We start from the raw sequence: 10942 nt of genomic DNA, 5'->3' as shown, positions 1-10942 counted from the left end.
GTAAGTTCCATAGACTTCCATCAGAAGATCCCTACCAGTTTTTAACTGAGTTCTTGCAGATCTGTGAGACTGTTAAGACTAATGGAGTAGATCCTGAAGTCTACAGGCTCATGCTTTTCCCTTTTGCTGTAAGAGACAGAGCTAGAACATGGTTGGACTCACAACCTAAAGATAGCCTGGACTCTTGGGATAAGCTGGTCACGGCCTTCTTGGCTAAGTTCTTCCCTCCTTAAAAGCTGAGCAAGCTTAGAGTGGATGTTCAGACCTTCAAACAGAAAGATGGTGAATCCCTCTATGAAGCTTGGGAAAGATACAAGCAGATGACCAAAAGGTGTCCTTCTAACATGCTCTCAGAGTGAACCATTCTGGATATATTCTATTATGGTCTATCTGAATTCTCTAAGATGTCATTGGACCATTCTGCAGGTGGATCCATTTACCTAAAGAAAATGCCTGCAGAAGCTCAAGAACTTATTAACATGGTTGCAAATAATCAATTCATGTACACTTCTAAGAGGAATTCTGTGAATAATGGGAAGCCTCAGAGGAAGGGAGTTCTTGAGATTGATGCTCTGAATGCCATATTGGCTTAGAACAAAATGTTGACTCAGCAAGTCAACATGAATTCTCAAAGTCTGAATGGATGGTAAAATGCATCCAACAGTACTAAAGAAGCATCTTCGGAAGAAGAAGCTTATGATCCTGAGAATCCTACAATGGCAGAGGTAAATTACATGGGTGAACCCTATCAAAACACCTATAATTACTCATGGAGAAATCATCCAAATTTCTCATGGAAGGATCAAAAACGGCCTCAACAAGGCTTTAATAATGGTGGAAGAAACAGGCTTAGCAATTGCAAGCCTTTTCCATCATCTTCTTAGCAACAGACAGAGAATTCTGAACAGAGCCCCTCTAGCTTAGCGAACATAGTCTCTGATCTGTCTAAGGCCACTTTAAGTTTCATGAGTGAAACAAGGTCCTCCATTATAAATTTGGAGGTACAAGTGGGCCAGCAAAGTAAGAAAATCACTGAAACTCCTCCTAATACTCTCCCAAGCAATACTGAAGAGAATCCAAAAAGAGAGTGCAAGGCCATTGACATAATCAAAATGGCTGAACCTAGAGAGGAAGAGGAAGACGTGAATCCCAATGAGGAAGACCTCATGGGATGTCTCTCAAGCAAGAAGGAGTTCCCTATTGAGGACCTAAAGGAATCTGAGGCTCATATAGAGACCATAGAGATCCCATTAAACCTCCTTTTGCCATTCATGAGCTCTGAAAACTATTCTTCCTCTGAAAAGGATGAAGATGCAACTGGAGAGCAAGTTGCTCAATATCTAGGAGCCATCATGAAACTGAATGCCAAGTTGTTTGGTAATGAGACTTGGGAAGGTGAACCTCCCTTGCTCATTAGTAAACTAGATACATGGGTTCAGCAAACTCTACCTCAAAAGAGACAAGATCCTGGTAAATTCTTAATACCATGTACCATGGGCACCATGACCTTTGAGAAGGCTCTGTGTGACCTAGGGTCAGGCATAAATCTTATGCCACTCTCTATAATGGAGAAGCTAGAGATCATTGAAGTACAGCCTGCCATATTCTCATTAGAGATGGCAGATGGATCACAAAGACAAGCTTATGGATTAGTAGAGGACGTGTTAGTAAAGGTTAAAGGCCTTTACATCCCTGCTGATTTTATAATCTTAGACACTAGGAAGGAGGAGGATGAATGCATCATCCTTGGAAGACCCTTCCTAGCCACAGCAGGAGCTGTGATTGATGTTGACAGAGGAGAGCTAGTCCTTCAATTGAATGGGGACTACCTTATGTTTAAAGCTTAAGGATACTCTTCTGCAACCATGGAGAGGAAGCATGAAAAGCTTCTCTCAATACAGAGTCAAACAAAGCCCCCACGATCAAACTCTAAGTTTGGTGTTGGGAGGCCACAACCAAACTCTAAGTTTGGTGTTGACTCCCCACATTCAAACTCTAAGTTTGGTGTTGGGAGTCTACAACATTGACCTGATCACCTGTGAGGCTCCATGAGAGCCCACTGTCAAGCTAGTGACATTAAAGGAGCGCTTATTGGGAGGCAACCCAATTTTTATTTATCTAATTTTTTATTTTATTATTCTTTTATGTTTTATTAGGTTCATGATCATGTGGAGTCACAAAATAAATACAAAAATTAAAAACTGAATCAAAAAAAGCAGAAGAAACAGCACACCCTTGAGGAAAGGCTTACTGGCATTTAAACGCCAGTAAGGAGCATCTGGCTGGTGTTCAACGCCAGAACAGAGCATCTTTCTGGCGTTAAATGCCAGAAACAAGCAGCATTCTGGCGTTTAAATGCCAGGATTTCACCCTGAGGAAAGCTGGAATTAAACGCCGAAACAAGCATGGAACTGGCGTTTAACGCCAGAGACATGCTGCAGACTTGCGTTGAACGCCCAAAACAAGCATAGAACTGGCGTTTAATGCCACAAACAAGCACCAATCTGGCATTAAACACTAGGATTGAATGCAGAGGGCATTTTACATGCCTCATTGTTACAGGAATGTAAATCCTTGACACTTCAGGATCTGTGGACCCCACAGGATCATCTCAGGATCTGTGGATTCCACAGGATCCCTACCTACCTCAACTCACCCTCTCTCTCCTTTTCACACAATCCAATAAACACTCTTCCCCATCACCCCTTCACCACTCACATCCATCCACTCTTCCCCATAAACACCACCTATCTTCAAAATTCAAAATCCCTTTTTCCACCCAAACCCACCCTAAATGGCCGAACCTACTCCCTCTCCCTTCACTATATAAACCCCTCTCCCATTTAACAAGTTGGAATCTTAATGGTTCAAGAGTTCTATGCCAATGCATGGATCACTAGGAACCATGATCAAAGTGTGAACCCGAATCCAAAGAATTATCTTACAATGGTTCGGGGGAAATACTTAGATTTCAGTCCGGAAAATGTGAGGTTGGCATTCAACTTGCCTGTGATGCAAGAAGATGCACGCCCCTACACTTGAAGGGTCAACTTTGATCAAAGGTTGGACCAAAGTTCTTATGGACATATGTGTAAAAGGAGCTCAACGGAAAAGAGACTCAAAAGGCAAACCGGTTCAACTGAGAAGACTGGACCTCAAGCCTGTGGCTAGAGGATGGTTGGAGTTCATCCAACGCTCCATCATCCCCACTAGCAATCGATCTGAAGTTACTGTGGATCGGGCCATCATGATCCATAGCATCATGATTGGAGAGGAAGTAGAAGTTCATGAAGTCATCTCTCTTGAATTCTACAAAATAGCCGAAAAGTCCTTTACCAAGGCAAGGCTAGCTGGTGCACGAAATTGTGAATATGCCTATTAGGTGTTTGATGAAATGTCAACCTTTGTTATAGGGTAAATTTCCAACCCTTGGCTTGGGAGAAATACGTATATGGATTACTAGAGCCATAATGTCCAACATTTAGTGATAATTCTTGGGTTGTTAGTTGTTATTGTTTCCACTAACGCTAGCCTTTTACCAATTAATTTGGTAAGTTAGCAAGGATTTGTGGATTAATAACAATTATGCTCACTTGACTTATCCTTCGATGTTAAGGGTTGACTTAGTTGTTGTTATGGTAAGGAAGGGATTCCTTGACTCATCCTAAGTCAAGGTTTCATTTATGTTTTAAACCATTTTTCCATCACTTTATAGCTTTACTTGTTATATTACACACATATTTCTTTTATTCTTTTATTACTTTATTAATTTCAATTCTAAATCATTCTTTTATATTTTTATTGTTTGCTTTCATCATTGAAAACCCTTTGCCTCTTGCAACCAAAATTGTGCGCTCATTGGCATTAGTTCCTAGGGAGAACGACCCGGGAGTCTAAATACTCTCGGTTAATTTTGCATTGATTGTGACATCTTTGAATTTAAATTTGATTGATGGTCAATTATTGGGTTTAGAAATATACTAGCAACGAGAATCTATTTTGTGAAATTTCCTAACCTGCTCTAGGCTACTCATCAACGCTTTTCAAATCCTGTTTTTGAGCTATATCCTTCATCGAGCTTTTAGATTATATTATTTCTTCTATATATTATATGTATGAGCTTAGAGCTGGCGTAACCTTTGATTAACCTTTGCTTTGCGATGCGAGGTAAGGCTTAGGGTAATTAGGGTGTTACACAAATTAGGCCTACACCCACATTTAAGGATGCAAGCCTGGCATTCCTCAAGCATCAACTCCCACAATACAATACTTCAACACTTGACAAGGCCCAAATTCAATTATCAAATCAATAGAAGCCTAAATCACATCCAAAGATTGATTATTCAAGATTCAACAATATTATTTATCATTAATTTCTTCTAGAAATATAAAGATTTAGTTGTTAAAATTTGTTTCTAAATTAGATTAGAATTATTATTTTGATTTGAAATTGAAGTAGGAAGTTAGCTATCTTATCTTTCCAAAAGATAAAGATATGATTAGGGTTAATTTTGAATTTAAATTATAGAACTTAAGTTATAAATAAGTGAACCTTTTTCACAGAGAGGGCATCAATCATCCATCGGCGGATCATTCTCTCATCATTAGGATTAGTTTTTTTCGTGAGTCACTAAATCTCCTCCATTGAAAGTTAGAAGCTCTGTTTGGTTTAAGGATTAATGATGCGAGTGTTTTATTTATTTTAATTTATGTTTCTTTACTTTTTTAAGATTGAGTTTTGTTCTTTATCACTAAAGGTTAGAACTATTGGAAAGTATTCTAATTCTGTCTTGGATTCTGATTTTATATTTGAAAAAAAATAATTTCGGAATTAGCTTAAAACTCATCTCACAATCTTCACTTATCTAGATCTAGTTCAAATAAGTGACATATAATTCGGCTAGTGACAGTTCTTGAAGGTTGTGTAGCTTAAAATCAAAATTGTTCTTCACCTCTTCTCTCGATTAGTTGACCAAGGGATTGGTGATTAATTGGATTTAGAGAAATTAAATTACCAAGGGATTGGGGTTTAGTTATAAATGATTTGTTATGTAAATATTTTTGCATGAATTAAATAAGAAAGCATAAGCATTGTTCTTCCAAGAATTAAACATTTTCGAGGCTTTTCACATTCTTATCTATTGATTTTCTCTCGACTTCAAGCATTCCCCTGATTCTCTTCTTCTGTTTCTTCTTTTCTATAAGATCCACAATTCAAAATCTAAGGTTTGATCAATCTAATTAGATATTTAATTAGACATTGATTGCCTCAATCCGTTAATCTTCATGAAAATGATATCTACTCACAGTGGTATTACTTGAACAATCTGGTGCACATGCTGGTATCTGTGAACTTCAATTTTTTCCCATCAACTTCCCATTAGGACTTGTCTTTTTATAGGTTGGCAACCTTGGCATGAAGTTCCCCTACCTCGCTTTGTAAAGCCTCGAGAAGGGTCTATTAGAGCTTCTTAATGATGGTCATGCAGACTCTAAAAGTTCAGATGCCACCCTTAACCAAAATTTCCAATTTTTTTCATGTTGGCATCATCCAAAGAAATTATACTGACCGGCATGATATACTCCTCGTTAAGATTAAGAGCGTTGAACCCGAGGTTGAAAACATTCCCTCATTTATTAGAAGGATTCTTACGCTTGCGAGAAGCCCTAAACTCCAACTCCCTTGAGTTATTAGAAAAAGGAGGAACCCGAGGAATCACACAGTCCCAAAAGGAAGAAGTGTGGAGCAAATATTGTGGAGTGGGTTGAGTAAATTTGTTAGCCTGGGAAGAAGTTAGACCAGTCCCAAAAGGAGGAGTTGGACTACCATTCAACTTCTCAGTCTCTAATTGCTTAGCCTGGCATACGGCAATGTTCTTTTTGGTGTGCTTGTGTTTTTTATAGGTATCCGAGCTGTTGACCATTTTTCTACAAAAATGAAAAAACTTAAGTGGATGTACATAATATAAACAGAAAAGTTATCTACAACAAATGATAGAGCTATCTACCTAACTCAGTTTGCATATAACTCAATTTAGCTATTATAAATTTTTTGGTATTGAGATTAGGAGCTCACCCCAGCACTTTTGAAAGAGAGTCACGATCAATTATCCCCCCTCGTTAAGATCCTCAAATTCGTACTTGATAACGGTTGACTCCTCCTCCCAATACAAATAGAACATATATTGGGATTTTTTGTTAACGTATAATGGACGGACACCCTCCCGAAGTTAGATTTTGAAATAATAATTTTTGATGTCATGAAAAAATTCTTCAAAAATGAAAAACATCTTCCTACCATGGATAGCTCAAAAAGACGCCCACTACTGTTTGTTAGAGCTAAAGGTTTTAGTTAACTAAAACAGGTAAAATAAAACCTTAAGAGAAAGGAGAAGGTTGAGTACATGACTAATCAATTGATAGATCTTTGTAAAATCCCAAGAATTTAGATAAAGTTGGGTAGGAGCAACTTAGCTAGACAAAATAACATCATGTTCAAAGTCGATAAAGGGGATCCTCACACCTAGCCTAGGAAAAAGACATTCTTACATATCTGATTTCTCTAGTCGGGTATAGCAAATTCTCTCCTCGGGGTCAGGAGTAACTAGAGTGTAATTCTCCTCGTCATCATGATTTTTGCATATCGGGTGCTGAAGTCAGAACCTCTCTAAAATCTCCCTATCCATCATGAGACTGCTTCTAGTATAGTACTATATACCCAATCTAAATCCTTATAAATCCTACAAGGAATCATTTGAACTACAGAATGAGACATAGAGGTCGTTATAACTACAAAGAAAATCAGGACAAATAAAGCACAAGAGGTTGATAAAAAGAAACCAGATCGAAACAACACACAACAAAGTATGCAAAGAAACTCTAGCCATTCCTAACAATGGCAGAAGCCAAAAAGGTGGCTATTCTTACAAATTCCTAGTGGTGTCATCCTTAGCAAGTGACGATAACCCAACTTAGGGGTAGTATGAACCCCCAAATCAAGCAAATGAAAAACAAGATCACAAGAACAATTGGTGACCACAAAAAAGTATAAACACATTATTCACTGAGGAAACACCAAGAAGATTATGTACACCCCTTATGATTACAAATATTATAACCGTTAATCTCTATAGCATATGAAGAAACCATGAAGAACAACAAGCGGCAAAGTAGCAGCCATTACATGTGGAAAGAAAAGAAGGGAAATGCATTGACCTTTAAGAAATGCAGCAAGCAAGTTTGAGAACGCTGAAAATAATAATGGACGTCAAGACAAAGGTGAGTACTTTGAAGCAAAGGCACTGCAGAAGTAGTGTAAAAGACATAAAATACTTTTGGAAGAGAAAAAGAAGGGAAAGCATTCTTAAAGTGTAAAGGAAATAGGGAATTTCTGAAAAAAAAGAGGAAAGGAAATATTTTTGAAGAAATGAAAGAAGAAAGAGAAGAGAAAGACCAAATATATATAGGCAAAGGACAATAAAGTAATTTTAACTTGTTTTAAATTATGCACACTGTTACCAAAGAAACTGAAAAGGCACGCCAATAATTACAAAATACAAAACGTCATGTCAATTGAATCATGTCGAGTCACCCGAGTACCTAGACCGAATCACATCGAGAGAACCAAGCTACTAAAAGTGACAGACATGGCATATGTACGACCTCTCCAAAAATGAGCTAATCAAACAATGATTTGAATGATTTCTTTGCTCAGGGACCGACCTATAAAACTCAATCTTGAATAGGGACTGGTGTACGAAATTGTGATCACACTTTTCACAACTCCACACAACTAACCAGCAAGTGCACTGGGTCGTCCAAGTAATACCTTACGTGAGTAAGGGTCGATCCCACGGAGATTGTCGGCTTGAAGCAAGCTATGGTTATCTTGTAAATCTTAGTCAGGAGATTAATGATAAAAAATGATTTTGTTTATGAAAAGTAAATAACATAAAATAAATGATACTTGTGATTTAGTAATGAGGAACAAGTTGAGGTTTTGGAGATGCTCTGTCGTCTGAATCTCTGCTTTTCTACTGTCTTCTTCTCTAAATACGCATGGCTTCCTTCCATGGCAGGCTTTATGATCCTCTCAGTGAAAATGGTCCAAGTACGGTTTCTACATGGCTAATCAACTGTCAGATTTCTCGTCTCGGATGAAAAATACCAGGCACAGCTACCGCACGGCTAATCATCTGTCGATTCTCACTTGTGTCAGAATAGAATCTCTCTATCCTTTTGCATACTGTCACTGTGCAACATTCATGAGTTTGAAGCTCATCACAGTCATCTCCTTTCAGATCCTACTCGGAATACCACAGACAAGGTTTAGACTTTCCAGATCTCAGGAATGCTGCCAATTGATTCTAGCCTCTACCACGAAGGTTCTAATCTCACGGACCCAGTCCATGGATCAAAGATCCAAGAGATATGCACTCAAGTTGTCGCTCAATGACTACGTTGAGCTCAGATAGAATAGGAGTGGTTGTCAGGCACGCGTTCATAAAGTTGAGGATAATGATGAGTGTCACAGATCATCATATTCTCTATTTTTAAGTACGAGTGAGTATCTTAGAATAGAATCAAGCGTGATTGAATATAAAACAATAGTAATTACATTAATCCATTGAGACACAGCATAGCTCCTCACCCCACCTATGGGGTTTAGAGACTCATGCCGTAGAAGATACAATATGAGATGTAAAATGTCATGAGTTGCCAAATGAATCTCTAAAAGTAGTTTTTATACTAAACTTAGTAACTTAGGTTTACAGAAAATGAGTAAATAGGTGTAGATAGTGTAGAATTCCACTTCCGGGGCCCACTTGGTGAGTGTTTGGGCTGAGCGTTCAAGCTTCCACGTGTATATGCCTCAAATTGGAGTTAAATGCCACCCTGGGTGCCAAAATGGGCGTTTAACGCCAAGAAGTGTGCCATCAAATCTCGGGCAAAGTATGGACTATTATATATTGCTAGAAAGCCCAAGATGTCTACTTTTCAACGCAATTAAAAGCGCGCCAATTGGGTTTCTATAGCTACAGAAAATCCACTTCGAGTGCAGGAGGGTCAAAATCCAACAGCATCTGCAGTCCTTTTTCAGCTTCTGAATCAGATTTTTGCTCAGGTCCCTCAATTTCAGCCAGAAAATACCTGAAATTACAGAAAAATACACCAACTCATAGTAAATTCTAGAAATGTAATTTTTTCATAGAAACCAATAAAAATATAATAAAAAGTAACTAAAATATACTAAAAACTACCTAAAAATAATGCCAAAAAATGTATAAATTATCCGCTCATCACAAAACCAAACTTAAATTGTTGCTTGTCCCCAAGCAACCAAAAACAAAATAGGATAAAAAGAAGAGAATATACAATAAATTTCAAAATATCAATGAAGCATAGTTCTAATTAGATGAGCGGGACTAGTAGCTTTTTGCTTCTAAACAGTTTTGGCATCTCACTTTATCCTTTGAAGTTTAGAATGATTGGCATCCATAGGAACTCAAAATTCAGATAGTGTTATTGATTCTCCTAGTTTAGTATGTTGATTCTTGAACACAGCTACTTTATGAGTCTTGGCCGTAACCCTAAGCATCTTGTTTTCCAGTATTACCACTGGATACATAAATGCCACAGACACATAACTGGGTGAACCTTTTCAGATTGTGACTTAGCTTTGCTAGAGTCCCCAGTTAGAGGTGCCCAGAGTTCTTAAGCACACTCTTTTTTCTTTGGATCACGACTTTAACCACTCTGTCTCAAGCTTTTCACTTGGACCTTCATGACACAAGCACATGGTTAGGGACAGCTTGATTTAGCCACTTAGACCAGGATTTTATTCCTTTGGGCCCTCCTATCCATTAATGCTCAAAGCCTTGGATCCTTTTTATCCTTGCCTTTTAGTTTAAAGGGTTATTGGCTTTTTGCTCTTGCCATTTGGTTTAAAGAGCTATTGACTTTTTCTGTTTGCTTTTTCTTTTTCTTTCTTTTTCTTTATTTTTTGCCCCTTTTTTTTCGCAAGCTTTGTGTTTTTCACTACTTTTTCTTGCTTCAAGAATCAATTTTATGACTTTTTAGATTATCAATAACATTTCTCATTTTTCATTATTCTTTCAAGAGCCAACAATTTTAACATTCATAAACTTCACTATAAAAAATATGCACTGTTCAAGCATTCATTCAGAAAACAAAAAGTATTACCACCACATCAAAATAATTAAACTATTTTCAAGATAGAATCGAAATCCATGTTCTTCTTTTTCTTTTTCAGAAAACATTTGTCATTTAAGAAAGGTGAAAGATTCATGAAACATTCATAGCTTTAAGACATAGACATTAAACACTAATGATCATGTAATGAAGACACAAATATAGTCAAAACATAGCATAAAAATCGAAAACAGAAAAGAAAATAAACAAGGAGATTAAAGAACGGGTCCACCTTAGTGATGGTGGCTTCTTCTTCCTCTTGAAGAACCAATGGAGTTCTTGAGATCCTCTATGTCTCTTCCTAGCCTTTGTTGCTCCTCTTCCTAGAGGTTTCTCCGACCTTAGGTGCCATTAATGGTTATGGAAAGCAAAAAGTTGAGCTTTTCCACACCAAACTTAAAAGCTTTGCTCGTCCTCGAGCAAATAAGATAGAAGGGGGTAGAAGAAGAATGATGCAATTAATTTTGAAAACTTATTAATGTATGCAAGAAAAATTAAAAAGAGTTGAAAAGAATTTGAAAAGATATGTAAGTTTTGAAAACGTTTTGGAAGGATTTGAAAAGAATTAAAAAGAATTAGAAAGATTATTAATTTTTGAAAATAGAAATTGAAAGATGAACGTTTAAAATATGTTTGATGCAAAAAATTATGAATTAAAACATGAAAAAAAATGAAAAAAAATCGAATTGGAAACAAAATTACCTCCCTTGTGTCATCCTGGCGTTAAATA

The 10942-nt window shown here is 37.3% G+C and overlaps 1 non-coding gene across 1 annotated transcript; it reads right to left on the bottom strand.

The window, feature by feature from the left end:
• Nucleotides 1–242: 242 nt before the first annotated feature.
• Nucleotides 243–346, bottom strand: LOC114927314 (small nucleolar RNA R71). Its single transcript, XR_003817637.1, has one exon. It is a non-coding gene; the product is annotated as a small nucleolar RNA R71 (small nucleolar RNA).
• Between the last annotated feature and the right edge of the window lie 10596 nt (nucleotides 347–10942).

This window comes from Arachis hypogaea, unplaced genomic scaffold (genome assembly GCF_003086295.3).
Source record: "Arachis hypogaea cultivar Tifrunner unplaced genomic scaffold, arahy.Tifrunner.gnm2.J5K5 arahy.Tifrunner.gnm2.scaffold_171, whole genome shotgun sequence".
Classification (NCBI taxonomy): Eukaryota; Viridiplantae; Streptophyta; class Magnoliopsida; order Fabales; family Fabaceae; genus Arachis; species Arachis hypogaea.
This window is presented reverse-complemented; position numbering and strand designations above follow the sequence as displayed.